Source organism: Rhipicephalus sanguineus, chromosome 7, assembly GCF_013339695.2.
Source record: "Rhipicephalus sanguineus isolate Rsan-2018 chromosome 7, BIME_Rsan_1.4, whole genome shotgun sequence".
Taxonomy (NCBI): domain Eukaryota; kingdom Metazoa; phylum Arthropoda; class Arachnida; order Ixodida; family Ixodidae; genus Rhipicephalus; species Rhipicephalus sanguineus.
In genome coordinates this window covers 134,989,991-135,012,969 of record NC_051182.1, presented here as the reverse complement: position 1 = coordinate 135,012,969, position 22,979 = coordinate 134,989,991, and positions in this window count along the sequence as shown.

Here is a 22,979-nt window from a genome sequence, read left to right as displayed (position 1 = left end):
GTGTCGTAAAAGAAGTAGTTGATTGTTTATAGTCGATCGGTATACGAGAGTTTGTACAATGTCTTGTACTGTTGTTTGGCATATATATCACCGCCTGATGCGGACGCAATCACATTGACGCCTAGTAGCACATCTCCGTACCGACGACTAACGCCCGTGATCATGACTTAACCTTTGCGGTAGCTGAAGTGCTTAACGTATACGTGGACACCGCATATGGTGAATCCCGCGCAAAGATAGCATCAACATGCACATTATAAACACCGATACTCAATATGCACTCCTTCAAAGCGTCGTGAAACGCGAAGAGAAACGCAACGCGTGTCGTGAGGCTTGCCGTTAATTCTCACAGGGCGAGCGGGGAACGCGGTGTGACAGCCAGGCGAGCATGCAGGCGAGCGGGTAGGCGAGCGTCGGAGAGCTATTTTTCGATATGGATGGATGCTATGAGTGAGGCTTGGGCTAAATCCACCGCCTCGCGGTGTGTTGGCGTTGACTAAATTGCACTTGTATTGGAAACGCGCCGAATGGGACGTTCGTAGCAACGGCACGTTTTTTTTTCCAGCGTGGTGGCACACATATCACCACCCCGTTATAAAGGGGACGCTCATAGCATCCATCCATCCATCCATCCATCCATCCATCCATCCATCCATCCATCCATCCATCCATCCATCCATCCATCCATCCATCCATCCATCCATCCATCAATCCATCCATCCATCCATCCATCCATCCATCCGTCCATCCATCCATCGAAGAGCACTGTGAGAGGAAGTTGTGAAAGATAAAATGCGCGTTCATGTAGCCTCCGTAATGTGTCTGGCGGTATCTCAGCGGGCTAAACGCCCGACAGCCATCGTCGCGAGCCGAGAGTTCATGGGTTCGACTGCCGTCAACGGAACCTTTTCTTATAGCTTTTTTTTACCATCTGATGGCGTTCATTTTGCTGACGCATTTCCGTGACAGAAATACGTCATGAAAGTCTTGGTGGACCCCGGCATAAAACACTTTGGTGTTAAAATAAACGAAAGAAAAATTCAGGAGCCCTTGCTCTCTATCGGGAAAATGGCGTCAAGCGAAGCTTTTGCGTCCGTGTGTCTGAAGTACTACTTTCTTTGTTTCTTTCTATCGAATCGCGCAATGGTCCCGCCTAACACTTTCCATCCGCCTCGCCGGGAATCGTACCTTCATCCACGTGCTTAGTAGCGGAACACTTCCTTCAGTTGCTTCAATTGCGATAACGACGGTCGTGCGTTCATATCCAGGCAAAATCCAGGCAACACGGACGATGTGTGGCAGCGTGAAATTACAAGTGACCTCGACAAAAGATCAGATTGCCGTATCGGAAACGGCAGATCGCCAGCAAGCCCACGATCGAGAGAGCATCGATTACTGGGAAAACGGCGCATATACGAATACGCACGTCACTGGCGCACCTTTGAGGGCCGCATCTCTGTATATGCTCGCCGACATTAACTCGTGCGACACCGCCATTGAAATGCGCGAGACATGCTTGAGGAATGTATTCACTCACGTTCTACAGCATGGGTGCTTTTCTGAACACCACCGAATTCGGCCATTTTACCTAAAATCGCCATGTTCTCAACTCTCACCATGGCCCACGGGGCTACTCACTGTATGCGCCTCCCCGATTGGCTTAAAATGCAGCCGTTACGGAATTAAACAAGATGGTGGAACTTAATGGTGTCCAGAATAACTTAACACAGCCCTGTTCCTTCGCCCGTTCATGCTCCCTTTCACGCTCCTTCGCCCGATCCATCCCTATTTGGGCCACGCCCGTCTGCAGCCTCCGCAAGCTTTCGCTCGTACATCGAACATACGAAGCGCGGGGCGATGTTATCTACCTGGACTTTACACGGGGCATGACGGCGACGCCGACGGCAGAAATTCACCTCGAGTTTCCATATAATCGCTATTGCATTGAAACAGAAGCTTGTATGAAGAAAAACAATGAAAAAGCCAGGATGTTTGTGACTAGACGGAACAATATACTGTCGTAATGGACAGGCTCAGTGACTACTGGAGGTGGTTCGGGGGTGGTTACTTGGTGGATTGATTCACAGAAAGACTATGCGCGAACAGAACAAGGGAGTGAGACATGACACATGCGCAGAACTTGCAACTGTTTATTCACATAGAAGGCGGGCGAATATATAGCAAAAATAGGGCAAATTGCAAGGGAGGAGGGACTGCGTATGCGCACACGTGCTAACAAAGATCACGGAAATGCTAACAAAGATCACGATAAGAGAGAGAAAAAGAAATTCCGCCCACCTGTTTTGTAAATGCGCGTAGAAAATCAGTACGGATTCCTCGCTGGCTGACGACAAATTCACCAGAAAAAGTCGTCATAATGTTTTTCTAGAAGAACGTACCGCTTGTGGCTTCGCGCATAGCTTTGCGATACAAGTGAACAGATGTCAATGGAATGGCTAGATGGCATTCTTTAGGCAGCAGGGGGAGTTTGAAGAAATCGTATTAAATACGGCCATACGACGTCAGCGGATAATGAAGCCGAAAGGCAGTGATATACCGGCTTCTAATTGGTCGAATTCGTGCCAATAAGAATTTACGACGGATCCTACGCATTCTGGGACTCGATTTCGTGCGCTAGTAGCTTGTCTATGCAGGAATTTTTTTTTTTTTTTAGCTTTGAGCCAAGCGTTATGAGGTGGATTGACGTCTTCGTGTATATCGACTACTTGTGTTCATGTATCGTGGGCTTACGAGCTACGTCGACTTGAGGCGCCTCAAAGGTATCTCATAGTCCCATGGGAACCGATTTTGTGCGAAGCAGTCAGCGAGTAGCTTGCCTATGGCGAATTTTTTGGCTTTGAGCCAAGCATTACGAGGTGGATTAACGTCTTGTAAGTTGAGTAGTTGTGCACATATTGCGGGCTCTTGCCATCCACGTCGGCTTCGGTGGCCTAAAATGAAGCATATAGCCACACTCATTGTGGGAACCGATTTCGTGTGAAGCAGTCAGCGAGTAGCTTGCCTATGCCACATTTTTTTAGCTTAGGGCCATAATTTACGAGGTTTATTGACGTCTTCGAGTAAATTGAGTAGCTGGGTGCATATCGTGGACTTACTAGCCACGTCGACATCACTCCAGGAGCCTGAATAAGGTGGCTTATGGTCCGACGTATATATATCGTCGGCACTCACGTTAGAGCGCAGACATCAGTTTTTAACTATACGAAGTGCAAGCTACGGTGCGATTGTGTGTATATAAGTAGCGTTCGTTGGCGTATTCCTTTGGGTCCGAGCAACGCTTGACTACAGCTTGCTGAATCGCTGGAGTGTATATATGTAATGCTTATTGCATTGTTATCAAAGCGCATATAGCCATCAATACAACCACAGTTGAGATTGCCCTGACATGACGCCTGAGTGGTGTGTTTTAGCGAAGCAGTTTCAGGCACTGGCGTTGCTCCGTGGTAGAATACTTGACAGCCACGCAGAATGCGTGGGGTCGATTCCCGATCGAACCTAAATTTTTATTCTTCACATTCATAGAGATCTCTCGATCACCGACAACGCTGCTGACGCCTACACCGGATTTTTTTTGCGACACAGGTTCCTTAAACATGTCACGTTAAGATAACATCAATTCTCGCCTTTCTTTGGTTGATATACGCTGTGAAGCATACGTGCCGCATACCGCGGCCCGTGGTACGCGTCTGCGTGACTGGGGAAAAGGGCTCATGCGCGTACGTGACGGGCATGTCACGTTATTCGTGTCACGACCTGTTAATCGTGTTCGTCGTACGCTCATTTCCTCCTATGCCAATTTCTTTACATACCAACTTAAGCGGACGGCCACAACAGCGCCCAGACGTAGACAGACAGAAAAAAAAACAACAGAGAAATGAATAGAGGTCCGTACGTATAGTACCAATTGAAGTATCGCGACTGCCACACTTGTTTACGCCGACACAAAACCCTCGTATTGGAACATTCGCCATTTAATGTGTAATCTTTTTTTTTTCTTTAGGAGAGTACAAAATATAAGAACTGAGATGATTCCGCGAAAAACACAATTTGTCGCTGCGAGTTCGCGACCTTATTCCTGCTCGCAAAAAGGGCAGTATCGAGAACTATAAAACAAAAGGAAATAAAATAGCCGGTCTGAACACGTCGACTACACACTGCTTTCTATTGCTGATACCCGCGAACACATAGCGTATCTCAATGTTGGCGAAAAAACAACAACAATAGTCCACTCTGAAATGGCAATTGGTTACCCTTACAATGTTGTTGGCATTTGCCTTCCGTCGTGTATCTTGCACAGCGCCCACACAAAAAGATCTCTTTAGAGAAAAAAAAAAAGCTATATTGAATGGCGCGTGAAAAATTTTTTCGCGGGCATGTGCATCAAGAAAAAAAAAAGAGAGAAAAGAACACAGCAAGTTTTGTTACGTCTCTGATAGCAAAAAAATATCCGCTTAGAAGATAAAAAAACAATGCCTCGTGGACCTACTACCAATAAATATGCGTACCTAGCACGCACGTCACCGTGATTGACGTCACCGAAATGAGCGACCGTGATTGAATGGAGCATGGATATGCGAGTTCTTTTTGCGGTGGATGACAGTGGTTGTGTGCTGACCTTGTATTTACTAAGGCGAAAGCCTTAGATGGCTGATCAAGCTAATCAAACACGAAAAGTGACTGTCAGCGTCAACACAAACGGTGAAAAAGATAATCGACATAACCCGATGACGTAATCATGGTGTCACAGATCACCATATTTATTACGTCATCACGATTTCTCATAACGTGACGTCACACGATGACGTCACTTCCTGACATTGTCGTTTGGTTAAAGGTGGGTCGATTCCGGAGGTACTTCTAAAGCGAAGTGGTATAGAAAGCTTGAAATGCCTCCGATATCGCACCCAGTGCACAGCCACGTTAGGTGCAGAGAGCTTTCAGGGGCGGGGGGGGGGGGGGGCGGAATCAGTAGAATTCACCTTCGAGTCGTTTTAGGCGAATGAATAGGCACCCTGTGATTTTCCCTGAAGTTGTTAACCGAATACAGAGACGTTCAATGCGGCCTCCAGAATGCTACCTAAGCACCTCGTGTCCTACCTCGCACTTTGGCTGGCATTGTCTTTCGCGTCACGGAACTAGCAGCCCCTGCATGACGTGAACAAAACATGCGAAAGATTGAGATTCGCGACCTTTGCCTCGAATGAATATTCGGGGTTAATCAGTTTCAAAACTGACACATTGGCCAATTTCGCAACTTCCGAGTTATTCTCGACACTCTATGTACGTCATGCATCTCGGGCATGTCGATTAGATGTATTATGGTTATTATTATACTTGAAGCTTTGTACGCGCGACGTCAGTTGAACTTCTCTCCGTGTCTGTGACGTCAGTCGACGATGCGCATGTGGTACACGCGGAATACTTCTATATACGTCTCCGCCGTCAAAATTAACATATCCAACGTAGCTGCCTTTTACAAATCTTCGTACTCGCCAATTGCTGGTGGCAATGACGTGGCATACATAAACAGCGCCCCAGAGTCAGCCCTGCTGTTTGCAAGGAAGGCCATGAAGGAGCTACGGGATTCAAACCCTCGTCTACTCAGCATTGTACAGGGGGGGACGGAAAGAAATGCGAACAGCACGGCGCGCTGTTTTTCATCACGCTCTGAGCTTCGTGGCAATAAAAAGATGCCAGATAGTTATTGATTGTATCACGGATGACCGTACTGGCTTTTCATCACCACCCAGACTACAAACGCTTGAAGATAAATGTGAAACAGTAGAGAATGTAGATGACGCATGTTCGCGTTTCCTTCCGAACCCACTGTACATGTACGGTGCAATAAGGGGTATTCAGACGGGGGAGATATGCTCGGGGGGTAAAGGCGGAGCCTAGTGACGTCAGCTCGCGAGGAGAAGTCTCCACAAATGTCCCCCACTCACACGGACGAGGCAAACGGAGGGGGAGACCAGTGTTACTAGACTACTCTGGTGGCTTGCACCACCCGTTTGACGAGCGGCTGAAGACGAGCTGCAGACGACCATCCAGCTGCAGACTGGACACCCACTGCCGCTCTCTGCAGGGGCAAGTGCAACAATGTGGCCAAACAAGAGCCCGAAATTCCGCCACATCCCCCACCGCAGGGGGATCGTTTGTCCTTTCGAGGTAAACGTCCCCGTCTCCTACGAGGAGGCGCGGGGGGATCACGCCCACTCGCTAATCCGTGACGTCGCGGTCACGGGATACGCAATCCCCCCGTCTCCCCCGAGCATTCCTCCCCCGTCTGAATACCCCTATAAAGTCAACACTAAAAAGAAACAGAGGGAAAGAGAAATCAATTTCTTTTGCGTTAGTGAGTTACGATATTGAAAACTTTTGAACAAGGGGTGTCGTTAACGTTTAGGCAAGTGATATTGTCTTCTTGAAGAAGACAATACCACCTGTCGAAACGCTGGCGATACCCCGCGTGTACAAGGAATTTTCATCGCTTCGTCTAATGATGAACATGACGTAGCGAAATTAACGAAAATATCGTTCTCAGAAGGTAGTCTATCGGTTTGAGGGAGTGCACTTCGCCGCTATAGTGTCATTCGCACGCTGTCACCTGGGAACGCTTAGTGACACACGCTGCAAAGCGCACTTGCCACTCACTTCGCTACGTCGGAGGATCTGGCCTCGGTAGCAGTCGTTCGAAAATAAATTATAACCAGAAGCTGAGTTATTAGTGCATGTTAAGGTATTGCTTTCGTTATTAGGAATGTTTTTATATAGTAAAACATACTTGAACAAAAAAAAAAAAAAGGTTTGCTAGTCTCAATGTCAGGCAGTTTACGGCCACGTCTGTCAGGGGTATGTCCAGCACACGCCGTCCGATGGCCGCACCTGCTGCGTTTGTGCCTAAAGCTTATTATAAGGGCTGCTTATAGCTCTAACACCCTATTACTTCAGAAATATTGCATTCAATAACAAATATCTGTTGTAATAGTTATGTACCCATCGCCATTACCATTATTTCCAAAGTACACTGCTCTTCACGTATGGCATTCTGGGGGCATACGTGCACTCGCTCAAAATGACAGCAAGTTTACCATTGTAACAAAGGTATAAATTGCGCATTCGCAGTTTGAATTTTTCATTGCAACGATACAAAATCTGAAAGACTGTGCAAGGTTCAGTGGAGCATTAAGCTACATGTCTAGAACAATATGAAGCCTCAAGTCGAGCTGTTGACGGGGCAGCAGGGTGTGAGCCTCCCCCCCCCCCCTCCCTCCAGTGCTTAGCTGCACAACTATCTAGTCTGTAAGTGTTTGCACTAAATGTGCTGTTACGATTATACTGCCACTGGGACCCTTCGGTGAATGCTGATAAACAACTTCCAATTATTGGAGACTGCTTAATTCGGGCTAGAATCCGTAAACTCCTTCTACCTAGACTTCTGAAAACTGCAGGGAGTCCACTATAGGCGCGCTATCTTCGACATAAAGCGAAAACAAAGTGCACAGCTGGCAAACGAATCACGAACATCGAATCACATCAAACGAATCACGAAGTAATTTCGAGTAGCATTGTTCCACCGACAAGAGGGCTCTGCAATCGATCTTCACTCGTGCGTTTGTCTGCTAGCTAGGCGAGAAAGCAGACGATCGGGAGCACAAAACAATCGTCTGCTACCTCGAAAACGTCTGCAATCGACCGCTCCATGCATGGTCTCCGCGTGCAACAATCTCGCTATTCCCGAGAAAAAAAAAAGCGTCGTCTTCTCTTTCGTTCTATCTCATTCAGACTTGATTTTTTCTCAATGAACGGTTAACTTCCTCCCCCCTCATCTTCTTCCACCACAGTGAGACGCTAGCATGGATTAGTGAGAGCAGACGACATCCGCAATCGAAGAGGTTTCAACTGGCACATTCGCAGAAAAACACGCCCGTCTCGTGCGCAAAATCTGATCACGTGTCCGATCGAGCGTGCAGTGCGCATGTTCCCGCGAAGCATCATGTGCGCATGCGCCTCGTGTAAATTGGTAAAAGAGGGTGAAAGTGAACGGACGGAGGTCACGAGCAGCGTCTGATAAGACAAGGAGGGTCCTGGATACCAAGAAACCGAAATCTAATTACCCAATTGATAAGAACATGAGGTAGCTCGGAGTCGATAGCGATAGCGGGCTCGAGTTGCCCTCGAGGCCACTTGCCTGTACCTGACGCGACTACCTGGAATAGATTGCGAGTGAACGGCGCCTGTCTGAAGGACAGCCGTTAGATCTGCCGACCACAGTAAAGAACCAGGGGAGAATGGCGGCGTCGAAAAGGCGGGGCATAAGGTGACATCTGTAACTTTTTGAACGTACTTGTGTCAGAGCTTAGGTGAGAACGAGAGAGACGTTCAAGATTAGGCTCGCGACGCGCGAACCTTGAAGTAGGTGAAAACGTCTGAAGAGTCGAAGACGGTAGAGAGTGTAGTTGTCCTCGAGTGACCGTGCAAAGGAACGACTCATGCCGCTTCATTACGAAACCTCGTATCTCCCCAATGTCCGATCGTGATGATGACGTGTAGGCGGGGCAAGCTCGGACCAATGAAAGCACAATTGAACTCTGAATGTAGTTAGTTCATATTGAGAAATGAAAGCGAAGCAAGGGCGCATACAAGGGCGTAGGTATAGGGGGGTAAGAAAGCGGCACTTGTACTTGCCCTTCCACCCAAACCACACCAGCGCAACCCCCCCCCCCCTCCCGCGCCACGATGCAACACGGCTTTGTACCCCCAAGACAAAATCCTGCCGACGCCCATCGATAGGAACAAACATAATCTTTTGGATGATCTTGAGATGGCGTAAAGGGGACATTTTTCATTTCCTTGGTATGCAGTGTTAACGCTCTCCGCACACCGCAGCCAGACGACAGGTATAAAATATTTTACTTTGATCGTAAAATTTTCGTCGCTGAGCATCTGCAAGCCAGCCCCACCGCACTGGACATTATACCGACGAGTCAACAGAATTCTACTGAGTTTGCGAACCATGTGTCCTGCATGCAGCCTAAATCCCAGGAATCACTGTCTGGGTCGCTGGACGACAATTCACTCATCGGTTGTTTACGTGCACCACGAGCATATGACAGATCTGCCGCTAGTACGTCGCGAGTTTCTGTTTCCCCGTGACGTCACACTGTGATGACACGTCACTGAGAAGCCGCACCCTCGATATCGAAACCGAAAGTGTTTTTTTTAAGGGCATCGGTATTAAAAATATATTCGATGCATTCCCAGGCGCCACAATACTCTTTTTAGGCTTCTCGACATCAGTGTCATATTTAGAGCAATAATCTGAAAATATTTAGAATTCATGTCAGTACTCATTTAATTGCTCCGCGAGCAGCGCAAAACAAGGCACTTGTCTCTACTGCCGTGCCGCCAGACGTTAGAAATGCAAAAAACCCAACCGCCTGTTCAATTACGGTGTGTTCATAGGTCATGGGAATGTGTTGCATCAGAATAGTTCTATGGGAATCGGAACGATTCATGGGAATGACATTTGTGACCAATAAACGTGACCGCCGCGATCCCGTGGACAAGGCTGACAGGAAGTACGATTATATATGCGTTCAGCTCTACGCCTTTTCAACACGTTACCTTAACCAGTGCACCGTAAACCATATATGGGCTCCGTATTGGACGTTGCCATAGTCGTAATGACGTTTTGGTGTTCCCACTAAAGAAAGCTGCTGCGAGTACGCACCGTAAGTCCTATAATTCGATATTCGGAGACTGTGTTATTCGGAATTAGGGTGAGGTTTCATTAAACTTCCGAAACTTCTCACGAGGGCAATAAAGACCCGTAGGCGCGCCATCTTCTACAATAAAGCGAAGAAGAGACAGCTGGCGAACAAAACGCTTACATGTCGACGAAGGGTGTTCAGATACCGGAAGCAATTTCGAGAAGCCTGTTTCACCCTCAAGAGGGCGCTGTAATCGATGTTCGCTCGCGCACATGTCTGCTGGCTATACGCTAGAGAGCAGACGATCACACGCAGAAAACAATCCTCTGCGACCTCGAAATCGTCTGCAATCGATGGCTCCCTGATCTCCAATAGTCTCCATGGGCAACAATTTCGGTTTTCCAAAGAAACAAGTCTCTACTCAATTCTCTTCCTTTCTGTCTTACTCGGGCTTCTTTTTTTTTTTCCCCAATGAACGGTTCGTTTCCTCCACCTCCTCTTCCTCGACCTCAGCGAGAAGCTAGCAGAGATTAGCGCAACGAGACGCCGTTCGCAATCACAGAGGCACGCTACCAGCTCATTCGCCGAACACGCACGTCTCGTGGGCAAAATCAGATCGCATGTCTGATAAAGCGTGTGTAATACGCATGTCTGCGCGAAGCGTCGCGTGCGCCTGCGCGGTGAAAGCGCTTGTAAATTCGTAAAGATGGCGAAAGCAAACGCAGATATTAAAGTGGACTTATACACGTGTTTGATAAGACTACGAGGCTCCCGGATAACAGAGAAAGACGCGGCTCTAATTGCCCGGTTGATACGATTATGAGATCAGAGTAGATGGCGATAGTGGGTCAAAGCATAGTTTCCTAAAATTAACTAGAGGGGACTTTGGCGCTGCGATCATTCAGCCACCATAGGAATGATGGGTTGTACACGGATTTGCCTAATCTTCGTGCTTACGGCTTCGAACGCACTTGTGGCTTTGTTCATTGCTGTGTTTTGGCGTTCGTTTCGAATAAAAGACTGGACCCTTGTGAACTTCGTGACCCGATTTGAATTGGTGAGCCTAAAAAGGTTAAAGTGGTGAAGTGGAACTGCTGACTTTTGCTGAACTTCGTTTTGGGACAAAGCGGATGCAGGCGACGCGGAGCCAAACGGAGCCGAAAGAACGAAGCTTAGACAAATCCGTGTACTACCCATCATTCCCATGCTGGCTGAAACGCCATGCGTTGCAGCTCCCATAGACTTTAGCGCCAGAGTTCCCTCTAGTAAGTATTGTATGAAACTCTATGGGTCAAGGTTTCCGACCACTTGCCGGTGCTTTCAGCTCTACGTCTTCCCAACACGTTACCTTAAGGAGCACACCTTGACCCTTACACAGGCCTCGTAGGGGACACTGAAATAGTGATGATGATGTTGTGGTGTTTGCAGAGATAGTGTTACGGGTATCAACCGTAAGGCCTAGAATCCGATATTCGGAGACTGTCGTTCGGAATTAGGGTGAGGTTTCATTAGACTTCTTCCGAAACTTCTGACAAGGAAGTCCCATGGCATGCCTTCGACAGAAAGCAAAATAAGCCCAGCTGGCGAAAGAATTAAGCATCCGTCTATTGACGAAGGGTCTGCGCGTGCCGAAACTAATTTCCAGCAGCTTTCTTTCCCCCCCAAGTGAACGCTGTAATCGACGTTCGCTCGTGCAATCGTCTCCTATAGCTATACGCGGGAAAGCAGACGGTCGCGAGAAGAAAACAATCGTCTGCTACCTCGAAATCGTCTTCAATCGATCGACTGCTCCATGGTCTCCCATGGTCTCAGTGTGCAGCATGCAATTTCGCTGTTCCAGAGAAAGTCTCGATTTATCTTGCATCCTATCTCATACGCACGTACTTTTACCCATAAACGGTTCACTTCCTCCCCCTCCTCTTCCTGCACCTCAATGAGACTCTAGCAGATATTAGCGCAAGCAGAAAACATACGAAAACACAGAGGCACGGTGCTGGTGCCGTCTCGCGCGAAATCTGATCACCTGTCTCATCGGGCGTGTCTCCGCGAAGCGTCATGTGCGCATGCGCGGCAATAAAGTGTGTAAGTTGGTAAAAGAGGGAGAAAGCGAAGATACGGAGGTCTTGCGTACTTACAACAGTGTCTGATAAGACATCGAGCTTCCTGGATACCAAGAAACTGAACTCTAATGACCCAATTGATACAACCATGAGGGAACTCAGAGTCGATATCGATAACGGAATGAAGTTTCCAGCCACCTGCCTGGGCCTGATGCGACTACCTGGAAATCTATTGCGAGAAAAGGGTACCGGCACAAACGACAACCGATAGCACTGCCGAACCCAGTCGAGAACCAGGGGACAAAAGCGCTGTCGTAATGGCGGCGGCATCGAAGACATCTCTAGCTTCACCAGCACTGTCATTGACAATTGAGCATAAAATTGTTGTAAGCGAGCTTATGTGAGAACGAATCTGACGTTCAATGACCGGTTCTCAAGGTCTAAACCAGCGAACGTTGAAGTATAAGAGTGGGAGATGGCATCAGGGGACTCAAACACGCGGCCCGCAAACATTTCGCTAGTGGCCCGGCCCGTACATGACTGTCTTCGTCCCATAGTTTTTATACATTTCTTTTAGTAAATATGGTAATGAGCTTCACAGGCATGACCGACAACAAGCTTTTTAATGAGGAACCCAATAGACCGATCTCACCGCGAGTTGCAGTACGCCACCGCTGCCGCCGTGCATGCCGGTACTTGTAGTACTCGCTACGTTCAGCTGCCTACAGCTGGTGCATTGGCGAGCTGCATTAACGAGCTTTAGCGGCCTTATTTGGATGAATTGCGATGGTTGGGTTGACGTGCTGTGTGCTAGGATGCTACAACAGGAGCCTGAAGCAAAAGGACTCGGATTTTACGTGTTCTCAAAGGATTTCAAGCTCTGACAGGAATGTGCGCGACAGTCAACGAAGTCGGACAGAGAGGCAACTACCGCGCACTTTCTTGTTCAACGTGTTTGTGAACTCCCTGTGTATGATGCATCGTGGTTTAGCAGTGCCCTATTGCGTCATAACAACCTTGCTGCGCGAACGATGGACCGATCAGCGACAGCAAAAAGTTCATATAACGCGAGCTCGATCCCTTTGCCGGGGCGATCGCCGCTAGCGGCGACAGATTGGATACAACGTCCTTCCCGGGCTCAACAGAGATCGCTTTAATATATAGGGAGACCTAAATCGACCTCTCACCAAATGCGATGACGACTTTCAAGCGTCTAGCATGAATGAGACATGTAATACAAGCCAAGATTATAACTGCATGCTGTGTTCAGCTCGCGCCGTGGAGCGCACGGCGAAAACTCGGCCGTGCCGGCATCGCAGCCAACTCCGCCGCCGGGATTTCCCTATTCCTTTCAATATGCGATATTATTGTGAACTCATCGTAAAGCGGGCAACAGCGGTAGCAAAGCTGAACTTCTTTATGAGCGTAGGCCATTAACCGTACACTGCTGTTTCGAAGCGGTAGGCCTAGCGACGATACCAGCGCCGAGCCACCGGCTGAGGCCGCCGCCGCCAACCGGAGCGAGCTACTGCTTATCCGTCGCATTGCGTGTGTCGCCAAAATCTCTTACTGACTCATCCATCCCTTGTACAGCAGGAAATATTATGCCATTCACGAGATTTTTGTGACGTTAACCTTTGGCCAGCGGCATGAGCGGCCAGTCACTGTTCAGCGGACGCGCCTCTAACCTGCTTCACGGCGACTGTTTTATCTTCATTCACGTTTAACGTATTACTGTGATCGAAGTCCTGCGTTGACAACATAGTCTACATGGAAAGTGTCGCCTCGACAAAAAAAAATCGCAATAAGCTTCTTTTTTTCTATTTGTCCCTTCGGCCTTTTTTTTTTCTCCTGTTGTCGTATAGCGGAGAGCTCTACGCAGTTTGGGCAAGTTATTTTCCGGATACTGTAGCTTGTGTCGCTTGCATGCTTGCGTTCACTGAAGATATTTGCTCTCATGACGACGGGAACGTGATTTCTTTTTTTTTATTACTAATAGTTAATCAGCAAAACGACACAAGCGCATCAACCCGACGAGACGACCTCGTCACATGTAAGCACTATCAACTGTTCTTTTTTTTCCTTTAGCGCTAGGATGCAGTTAACCTGAAGTAAAATAACATACAGTGGAGGTGCGGACACAGTTTTCCACCGTATTCAATCGTCTTGCATATCGAGGATTAGTGCAAAACGCCAATATACCTGAAACACGCAGCAAGCAGCCGCACCAGCAGCGCTCCGAGAACTACAACTAAGATGGCGGCAGTGCCACCGTCGGAAACTCGCGCATGCGCAGATGGTCTGGTGGGATCGGTCTATTCGGTCACCATGTATTATGAGATAAGGAAAATGACTCCTTTCAAATGGAAACATTAGCTGACGTTTTGTTCAAACCTTGTCGATGCATGCATCCTCACTGCCTCCAGGATCAGAGGCATTGCAAGCTTTCTGGGCCTCACCCGGTTCGCAATGCCTCCGTGATCGGCCCACCATTGGCCAAGCGACGATGTCATGTGATGACGTCATCGTGTGAAGTCACGTTATGTGACTTCACAGCGACGTCACGATGAAGTTCGTATGGTGACGTCATGACATGATGACTTTTTGCATCACTCGTGTTGACGCCGAGGGACGCCGACGGTCAATTTTTGCGTTTGATGAAGCATCTAAGACTTTCGTCTTTAAAAAAAAAACATGTCGACTGAAATTCGTGTAATCATCCATCTGAGAAGCACATGACGCGAAACAATGCAGTGCTAGACACCGCGATGCCTATCGGGAGTTGGTGGGGCCCGTGGGCCCGTGGCGAAACTTTTGGTGAGCGGGCAGCTGGAGAGAAAATCATGACGTCATACCAATGTAAAACAATCGGGCGATGTGCGGTCGCATTCGTGGGCAGACGTCTTATCAGGTCGCGCGCGAAACGGTGATTTCAGGTGGTGGCCGCGAGCGTGGGCCGATCATGGAGTGCTACTGTAAAATTGAAGTGAACTTCACTGATGAGACGGACCAAGCATCCGCATGGAGCCACAGAGAGAGAGAGAGAGAGAGAGAGAGAGAGCGAGAGAAAACAAACTTTACTGTTTGACCAGGTTCCTTCTACTTGAGTCTAAACGTGGGCGGCCTCCTCCATAGAGTTTCCTACAATACTTTACTAGAGGGAACTCTGGCGCTAGTGTCTATGGGAGCTGCAACGCATGACGCTTCAGCCAGCATGGAAATGATGGGTAGTACACAAATTTGTCTAAACTTCGTTCTTTCGGCTCCGTTTGGCTGCGCGTCGCCTGCATCCTCTTTGTCGCAAAACAAAGTTCAGCAAAAGTCAGCAGTTCCACTTCACCACTTTAACTTTTTTAGGCTCACCAGTTCAAATCTGGTCACGAAGTTCACAACGGTCTATTCTTTTATCCGAAACGAACGCCAAAACACAGCAATAAACAAAGCCACAAGTACGTTTGAAGCCGCAAGCACGAAGACTAGGCAAATTTGTGTACTACCCATCATTCCCATGGTAGCTGAACGATCGCAGCGCCAGAGTCCCCTCTAGTTAATTTTAGGAAACTCTATGGCCTCCTCAGCCCAGGTGTCATGGCTCGCTGCCACCGCCCGTGGCCTGTTCGATTTGTTAAATTATGCTCGTTAGCACATTTCTGTTGCGTGGAAGATGCTACGGTATGGTCTGATATTTACGGTGTAGTGCGGAGAAGAGAGTGAGCGTGCAGCACACCTGTGGAAGCACTTAGGCGTGGCCACAGATACACCCATTCAAGCGCTATATTGATGAGATTTCATTTCAGGTTGTGTTCTAGTACTCAACGTAGACGAATAAATAGACAGCATAGAAGACAGCGGCCATTTCAAGTCCCGTTATAAATCTGAGGGGGCCGGTGAAACAGACAGCTTCTTGAAGAAAGCACCGAAGAACGGTGCAGGCTATGTTGCTGTCCAAACAAGATGGCGGTCGAGCAGAAGGCTGCAAAAGCTCTCGAGGAAAGTCGTCTACTCACAGGAAGACGTGCTCACCACGCTTTCACATGAGCCTTTTTTTACTAAATGTATATAAGGACATGTTGGTGCCAGTGAGTGGCGGTGGCGCCGGCTACTCCACTTCTCTTGGGTGACGGTTGTCTGACTACTTCTGTTTTGTAAACTTTTGTGTTGCTTGGACACTTTTTTAAGAACTGCAACTGAGTGCGTGAGTGCTGTACTACGTGCCTTTGCATATCTTTGTGTTAAAAAAATAACAATTTGATGCGATTTCTAGAGCTTTCTCTGCTCGACGCCATCAAGTGGAATCCCGGACGCCGCTCGCACAGACGTCATCCAGACACGTTCCAATAATTGAAAATTTTGTTGAAGCACACCAAATACGCTCCAATAGTCGGGCGACTTCCAAGTTCTCAGTGTATATAGACTGTCTACACGATGCAGGCCAGAAATGGAAGACACCCCAAGGAGAGGACCGAAATCATGGCGAGAGCTTGCGGGAGCGACCGAGATTTGGTGAGACATCGCTATAACTTGTTCAGCTGTTCCCAAAGTACGTTGCACGCTAAAATGACGTTTACACACAAATCGAGGAAAATATCTGTGGGAAAGAACTGTTTCTTCGCGCACGCTAACATCGTCAAATACGGTTACAATTCCCGTGGGTTGTCGGAAGCTGGAACGATTCACCCGCTTCACCTCGTGAACTGGCGCTGTCAGATTTCGTATATATGTACTACATGTTATCATACGATTACTGCCTTTTCATGTTCTACACTGTACTAGACGCCTCCAATATAACTTTGCATAAGGCTTCAGAGAGATGGAATTAAACTTTATTTCCTACACTTCAAAAAAAGGAATCCTTTGACTCTTCAGGCGAGTCCGGAATTGCAACGTGTATGACTCTCTTTAAAGAGACACGTGAACTCTCTTTGGAGATCTATATGCTCTTGTCAGAGAGTCGTGGCACCCAAAATAGAGTTACCGTGTTTCTTTAAAGAGATACATACGTGACAAGTCAGGGCTCACTAAATAGAGTAACACATGATGATGATGATGATGAGTGAACTTTATTTTGGTCCAGAGAAGAGTGTAGACCAGGCTGTTTAAACTCGGAGACGGGCGGTCTCCTGAAGCCGTGAGCTTTTGCTGATAAGGCCCTGTTCACCCTCTGGACAGATGCAAGTCACCAGAACGGGCATCTATAAAAATTTATTTTTGCATGCCGCGAGACCTTAACAGACAAGATGAAACATGCCTGCACCACATCAGACTAAACGTCGCTTATACGAACTACATTAAGAGCAAGACTGAAGTGTCTGAATCAACATTGTGCATTCAGTGTAACGCCTCAGAAGACCTGCAACATGTTCTGTGTGACTGCAGGCGAGACGCATCAGAGAGACAGCCTCTGAAGGCGGCATTTCACCTTCAAAGGGACTCGTGTTGTACACGAAACATTGTAAATAGTGTAATCTATGTGTGTGTGTGTGTGTGTGTGTGTGTGTGTGTGTGTGTGTGTGTGTGTGTGTGTGTGTGTGTGTGTGTGTGTGTGTGTGTGTGTGTGTGTGTGTGTGTGTGTGTGTGTGTGTGTGTGTGTGTGTGTGTGTGTGTGTGTGTGTGTGCGCGCGTGTGAGGTTGTATGTGCTGTTGTGTGTTTATCAGTATATATCGTAATCATCACCCAGCACCGGATTAGCATGTCAGGCGAATAGCCAGGCCAACATCTCCGGCTTTTAATTAAAATATTTCTCTCTCAGCTGTATAACTTGTCCTCGGCATTCGGGATTGTCAGCTGTGCCTCCCACTGGTCCTCTATTGGTGATTAGATAGGCGTAGTCTGTGGATTCTTCCCTTTAAACCACATTGCACCCTCAAAGTGATCTCAAGCAAACAAGACTGCCTTTTGACTAACCAGAATTTCCAAAAATGGGGGTGTAAGGTTGTTCCGGTTCCCAAATAGCCGTTTCGTTTCCGTAAGAGTTAATGTTTTACTAAAAACACCCCTTAGGAGCTATGGGTGTTATGGCTTATCAGAACAACTGTGGCCTATACGACAGGAGTGGCGCCTGATAATTGGAACTCGCTAATTAAAAAAGTGCAATATTAGGTGGGTTTAGAATAACAGGTCTGTCTGTTTTAAGGGTACCTTGTAGGTACACACAAGTTTCCGCATATTCTGGGAATGCTTATTGCTTAATTATGCTGAAGAGGAATAGCTCACTGGCACAGAACGGTGGCTAAGGATACCATGGCTATATATACCAGACAGATGGTTGGTGTATGATCGCATAGCGCAAGCGCCCTGTCCACTTGGTGTTTTACTATGCTATGTTTGTGTGCACAGTCGGGTGTGTATATGCGGTATTCTATCTTTCGATGCTTATGCAATTTCATTTTCCCTGACAAGCTTTTAATTTTTCGTTTTTAAGTAATAAGGGTGTTTCGACGATTGGCAACTCCCCTTGTGTTTGAATTCGTGGTTGTTTCAATTAGTGAAAATTACTTTTTGCTAGGGTGTTAGTTATATACACGGCAAAACACCTTTAAGGGTGTAAAGTGGCTTACGGTGTTGTTACATTCCCAGACCATGTGGTAGAGTGTGCTCGGCAACTTGTCAAATTTGCAGCTCCTTCCATATGTTCCAGGATAAATCGCATGTTGCAGAGTGCTGTGGTGGCAAATACCTACTTGAAGTCGTATTTAAAAATAAAAATAGGTAAATATTTATTTCTATAAGACCTCACCTTATACGAAAATCTTCGGCTGTGAGCTAGAGTGTTTCATAGAAAAAATGACGACCTGCAGAGTGCGTATACGTGAGTAAAACCTCGTAGCAGTTACTGGCCAGTAGATAAGGGTGCCCGCGAACGTGATGCAAGCACAATGCAACACAGTGTTTTTCGGAATCAAGTCGCGCTGCATTTGCTATCAGCTTTTCGCAGAAAGGAAAGCCAGTGGCGAAGTGCCATATCTTGGCTAATCACACAACCCATCATCGCCGCTTATGTATGCCGGTCTCTTCGCAGTCTTCGTTATCGCCGGCGAAGAACAAAAACAAAAGAAGAGCAACGTCTGAACTACATGCCAGGAACCTGCAATTCGCATTGCCTCGCAGTGCGATCAAATTACGTCACACGTGCATAACATTCGTCTCGAATTGTAACATAAGAACGTGTTCCCTTCTTATTTGGTTCTAACGTGTTTTCCTTACTGTATAATGGGTGTGCGAACAGGGATTTCTCGAATCGAATAGCACGAAAGCGAAGTCAATCGAATATTTACAAGAAAAAAGGTTGACAGATCACTTTAGCTAACACTAAGAAGAACATGTGAAAGTGTACCTTTGCACGAGACACACCAATTACGCTACTTTGACGTTCCCTGTCGATCGCATTGCCCCCCCCCCCCCCCCAGGGCGGCGACAGGATTCTTTTATTGTGGTGGGCACTTGCGACAAGTGAGTTTCTTCGCGGTGGGCTGGGAGGCAGGGAACATATGCGTTGTCTTTTGGCTATGTTAGCTCTGGAAGCGGGGGGGGGGGGGGAGTGGGGGCTGGCGGAAATTTTGTAGGGGTTACCACCCCTTCATGACCCCCCCCCCCCCCCCTGGCGCCGTCCTTGCCCTGCCGCCTGAAGCTTTCAGTTCCTCACCAGGTGATGCACTACCGGGATCGGCCGGCTCACATATGACCAAGACGCGATGTCATACGATGACGTCATCAGACGACGCTGTAACATTACGCAATCACTTGGTTACGTGACTTTTGGTGCCATTCGTGTTCCCGACGCTGCCGGACTTTTCGACATGGAAGATACAAGGCTTTCGACTTAATACAGTGAGGCTCTAGTTAATCAAATATTGAACTGCTTTCTTTTTTTTTTACAAATGTCATAAAACAATATTTCTCACTGAAGTTGTATTTAGTTAACACAGAGACTACAAATGGAGGAAGAGGAACAAAATGAGCGCATTCTTCGCGTGCACCTAATTCTTCAGAGGGCAAGAACTATCGTTGAGTAGCCGATTAGCTCTCCGAGCAGCATGGCCTGCGGAACTACGTAAGCTATCATGTTTTGCGCCTGTACTGTGGCCCCAGAGAGGAATTTTTGTCGTGTATTTACTCTGGTTCCGTGTATATTTATGATGCGCAGTTGTCATTTTTCAATATTCGTAAACCCTTCGTGGGAAAAAGATTTTTGGCATTTACGAATGTAAACGGTCGGTCGTGGTATATCGCAAAATGCCACGCCTGTGCATGCGTGAATGCTTTCACGCACGTGCAAACAACAACGAAAAAATACGAACTGTTACTGAAGAGAAACTTGCGCTAATCGTGTATAGGAACTGATTCGTCCCGAATTCGCGCTACGAAATAGTCCGCATTTGCCCTAGTACAAAAACTACGGTCTCGCAATCTTGACATCATTGTTAACGTATACGCCCTTAACGACTGCGTTTGCGGAGGACGTCCCGCCATCGAATTTTTTGATGAAACACAGGCAAATATTTACACTGCCTCCGAGAACGCAGGCTGATCCTCGAATCATCCGTCCGCCAAACGTCTGCAACATTTCTGCCTAATTTCGTCTGCTACACTGTTTGCGACACTCCTCAAGCACATTCTACGAACTTTCGCAAAAGCTGACGTTCGACGCACGTCTATTTGATCGCCCCTTAGTGGCACCCATGCACTTTCTGGCCATCTTAGCTTTCCATCTTTCTAAGTATAGTTTTCGCAACCAAGCCAGCCGCTCCGGGATTGCGGAATTTTTCTAGCAGTCGACGCAGAGCGATCGTTTGTCGTCTGCTCCGAAAGCGGCCGCCGCCCTTGGAACGGCCTTGCCAAAAATCGACGCGCCGTTTCTCGCGAATGCGCCTAGCTGCTTTTAATACTAACACAAAGAACGAAACCGCGAGTCAGGAATAAACCCTCGGAGAGAGTGACATCGAACCACTTTTGGAGGAACCCGCCCTATTTCGCGCGACGCACGCACGCCGAGGTTGTAAAGGACAAAGTTACGGCGAGCGCGGTTACAAAAATACGGGGCTCCTGAAACAGAAAGGCGGCCAAGCGCGGCACGCAAAGTCCTTCCCTCCGCACGGCTGCTTCGCCCGTCGCACAGCGCTAGCGGCTCAATCGATGATGGCGGCCGCTGCGCTGTAGCGCGCACGCACCAACTCCCGCGGCCGGGGGAGTTCTTCCGAGAAGCGCGACTTCTTTTGAACCGGCCGGCGTTTGTGTTTGTTTTTTACTCCCTTCGTACTCCCTCTCTCGTGCCTGCGCAGAGGGCGAGGAGCGGCCTTTCTTTCCTCCCTTTCTCCTTGGCCTTCTGGCGAAGAACACTCCCTCCCGGGTGAGAGTTCACCGTGAGCGTCACCGATGACGTAAATGGTGACGTCACGCTCGCGTCACATCCTCGTTGCCCGGACCGCGATTCCCGGAGCGCACGCGCCGTCATCTGCTACGGATCTGCCACCACCTCAGGAGTGTCGTCTGCTTCGCTCGAGGCCTTTTGGTGTGCGGCGTACTTCTGCAAGTTTGTAGAGCGCGTGTCGTCTGCTATAGGCTTGAGCGCTGGGCCACTTGCCAGACGCCGAAAAGACTACGACGCAGCCAATGTGGCGTTGTTTACACTCACAGACATTCTTTTTTCTTTATTTGACTCCCTCCCCACTCCCATCCTAAAAGCGGATGGGAGAAAAGCCAGGTTGCATTCCGGGGCCGACGCAATGCCTCGACCAAGTTGTTATTTTCTTTTTACGTTTCTTAAGTAGTTGCGAGGGTAGACTCCGGCTTCTAAGAAACACGCACGTCTCACTGACGAAGATTTTTCTTTTTCTGCAGCGTGTTGATCTGGGCAGTTTGTCGGGAGGCCTCTGTGCTCTTTCTTTTAAGCCCTTGCGAGATGACAGAAGAGGTCGTGCCTTGCTTCACCGAGTTGTTTTTGTAGAGCGTTAAAAGAACGCGTCACAGAAAGGACTCCAGAGCCGAGACGCCATGGCGCCAATTCAGGATCATCAAGACCCCGACGCATTTCGCCAAGTCCTTTCGCCACCTTCGCGCGTACTTTATAATATAAAGACCAGCTTTTTTGTTTTTCGAGCGACGCTCGTATTGCCTCACAAATGTCGTTGGCGTTGTAAGTGTGACCGCAAAAAAAAAAAAAAGAAAAAAAAAACGGCGCCCGCGAGCCCGAACGGATGCGGCCGTCGAAGGTGCACCGCTCATGCGCGCAGTTGTACGCGCCGTTTTCCAATAACTGATTGTCCTCTCTCGATCGCAGGCTCGTTAGCGATCAGCCATTTCTGATACGGCAATCTGATCTTTTTATCGAGGTGACTTGTGATTTGACGTTGCTACATTTCATTGTTGCCTGGATATGAACGCGTGACCGTCGTTGTTGCCTGTAGCAACTGAAGTGCTTGTTGCGTTGCTAAGCTCGGGCATAAAGTTCCAACTCCCGGCATATAGGAAGGAAACAGTTAGAAGGGATCACTGCGCGATGCGATGGAAAGAAAGAAAGAAAGAAAGAAAGAAAGAAAGAAAGAAAGAAAGAAAGAAAGAAAGAAAGAAAGAAAGAAAGGAAGGAAGAAAGAAAGGAAGAAAAGTAGCATATCAGGAACGCACACGCCAAGCTTGACTTACCCCCATTTTCCCGATACAGCAAGGGCTCCCGAATTTCTTTGTTTTTTGTCTTTCGTTATTCGTTCCTGGCTACTTCGTTGTGGGTTTGGAAACGATTCGTTGCGCCAGCCATCTTCTTCTTCATTTTGTACTTTCTCGAGAAACAAGGCTCGTTATTCCCGGGAGCGCCTGTTTCACACGTGCCAAGATTCTCGGGAGAAGTGGCGAGAGAGATAACAGCTTGACTTCCGCGCTGGCTGACTGCATGGCACCATTTCGCGAGCCCACTTTTCGCCCGTCACCAAATATTCGCAGGGTCACGCTGGCTGGCGTCGAGCTCTGCCAGAGAACTGAAGCCTTGGCTATGAGTTTTAAGGAGAAAAAAAAAAGCCTTAGATGTCTCATCAAACGCTAAAAGTGACCGTCAGCGGCGTCGATACGCTCTAAGAAAAAAAAAGGGGGTATGTGCGACTCATGTCGGTGAGTCACGCATAGTCGCATACGACTCCCTTTGAAGAGACACGTTAACTCTCTGGCAGGTCACACGACTCTCCGCAGAGAACTAGT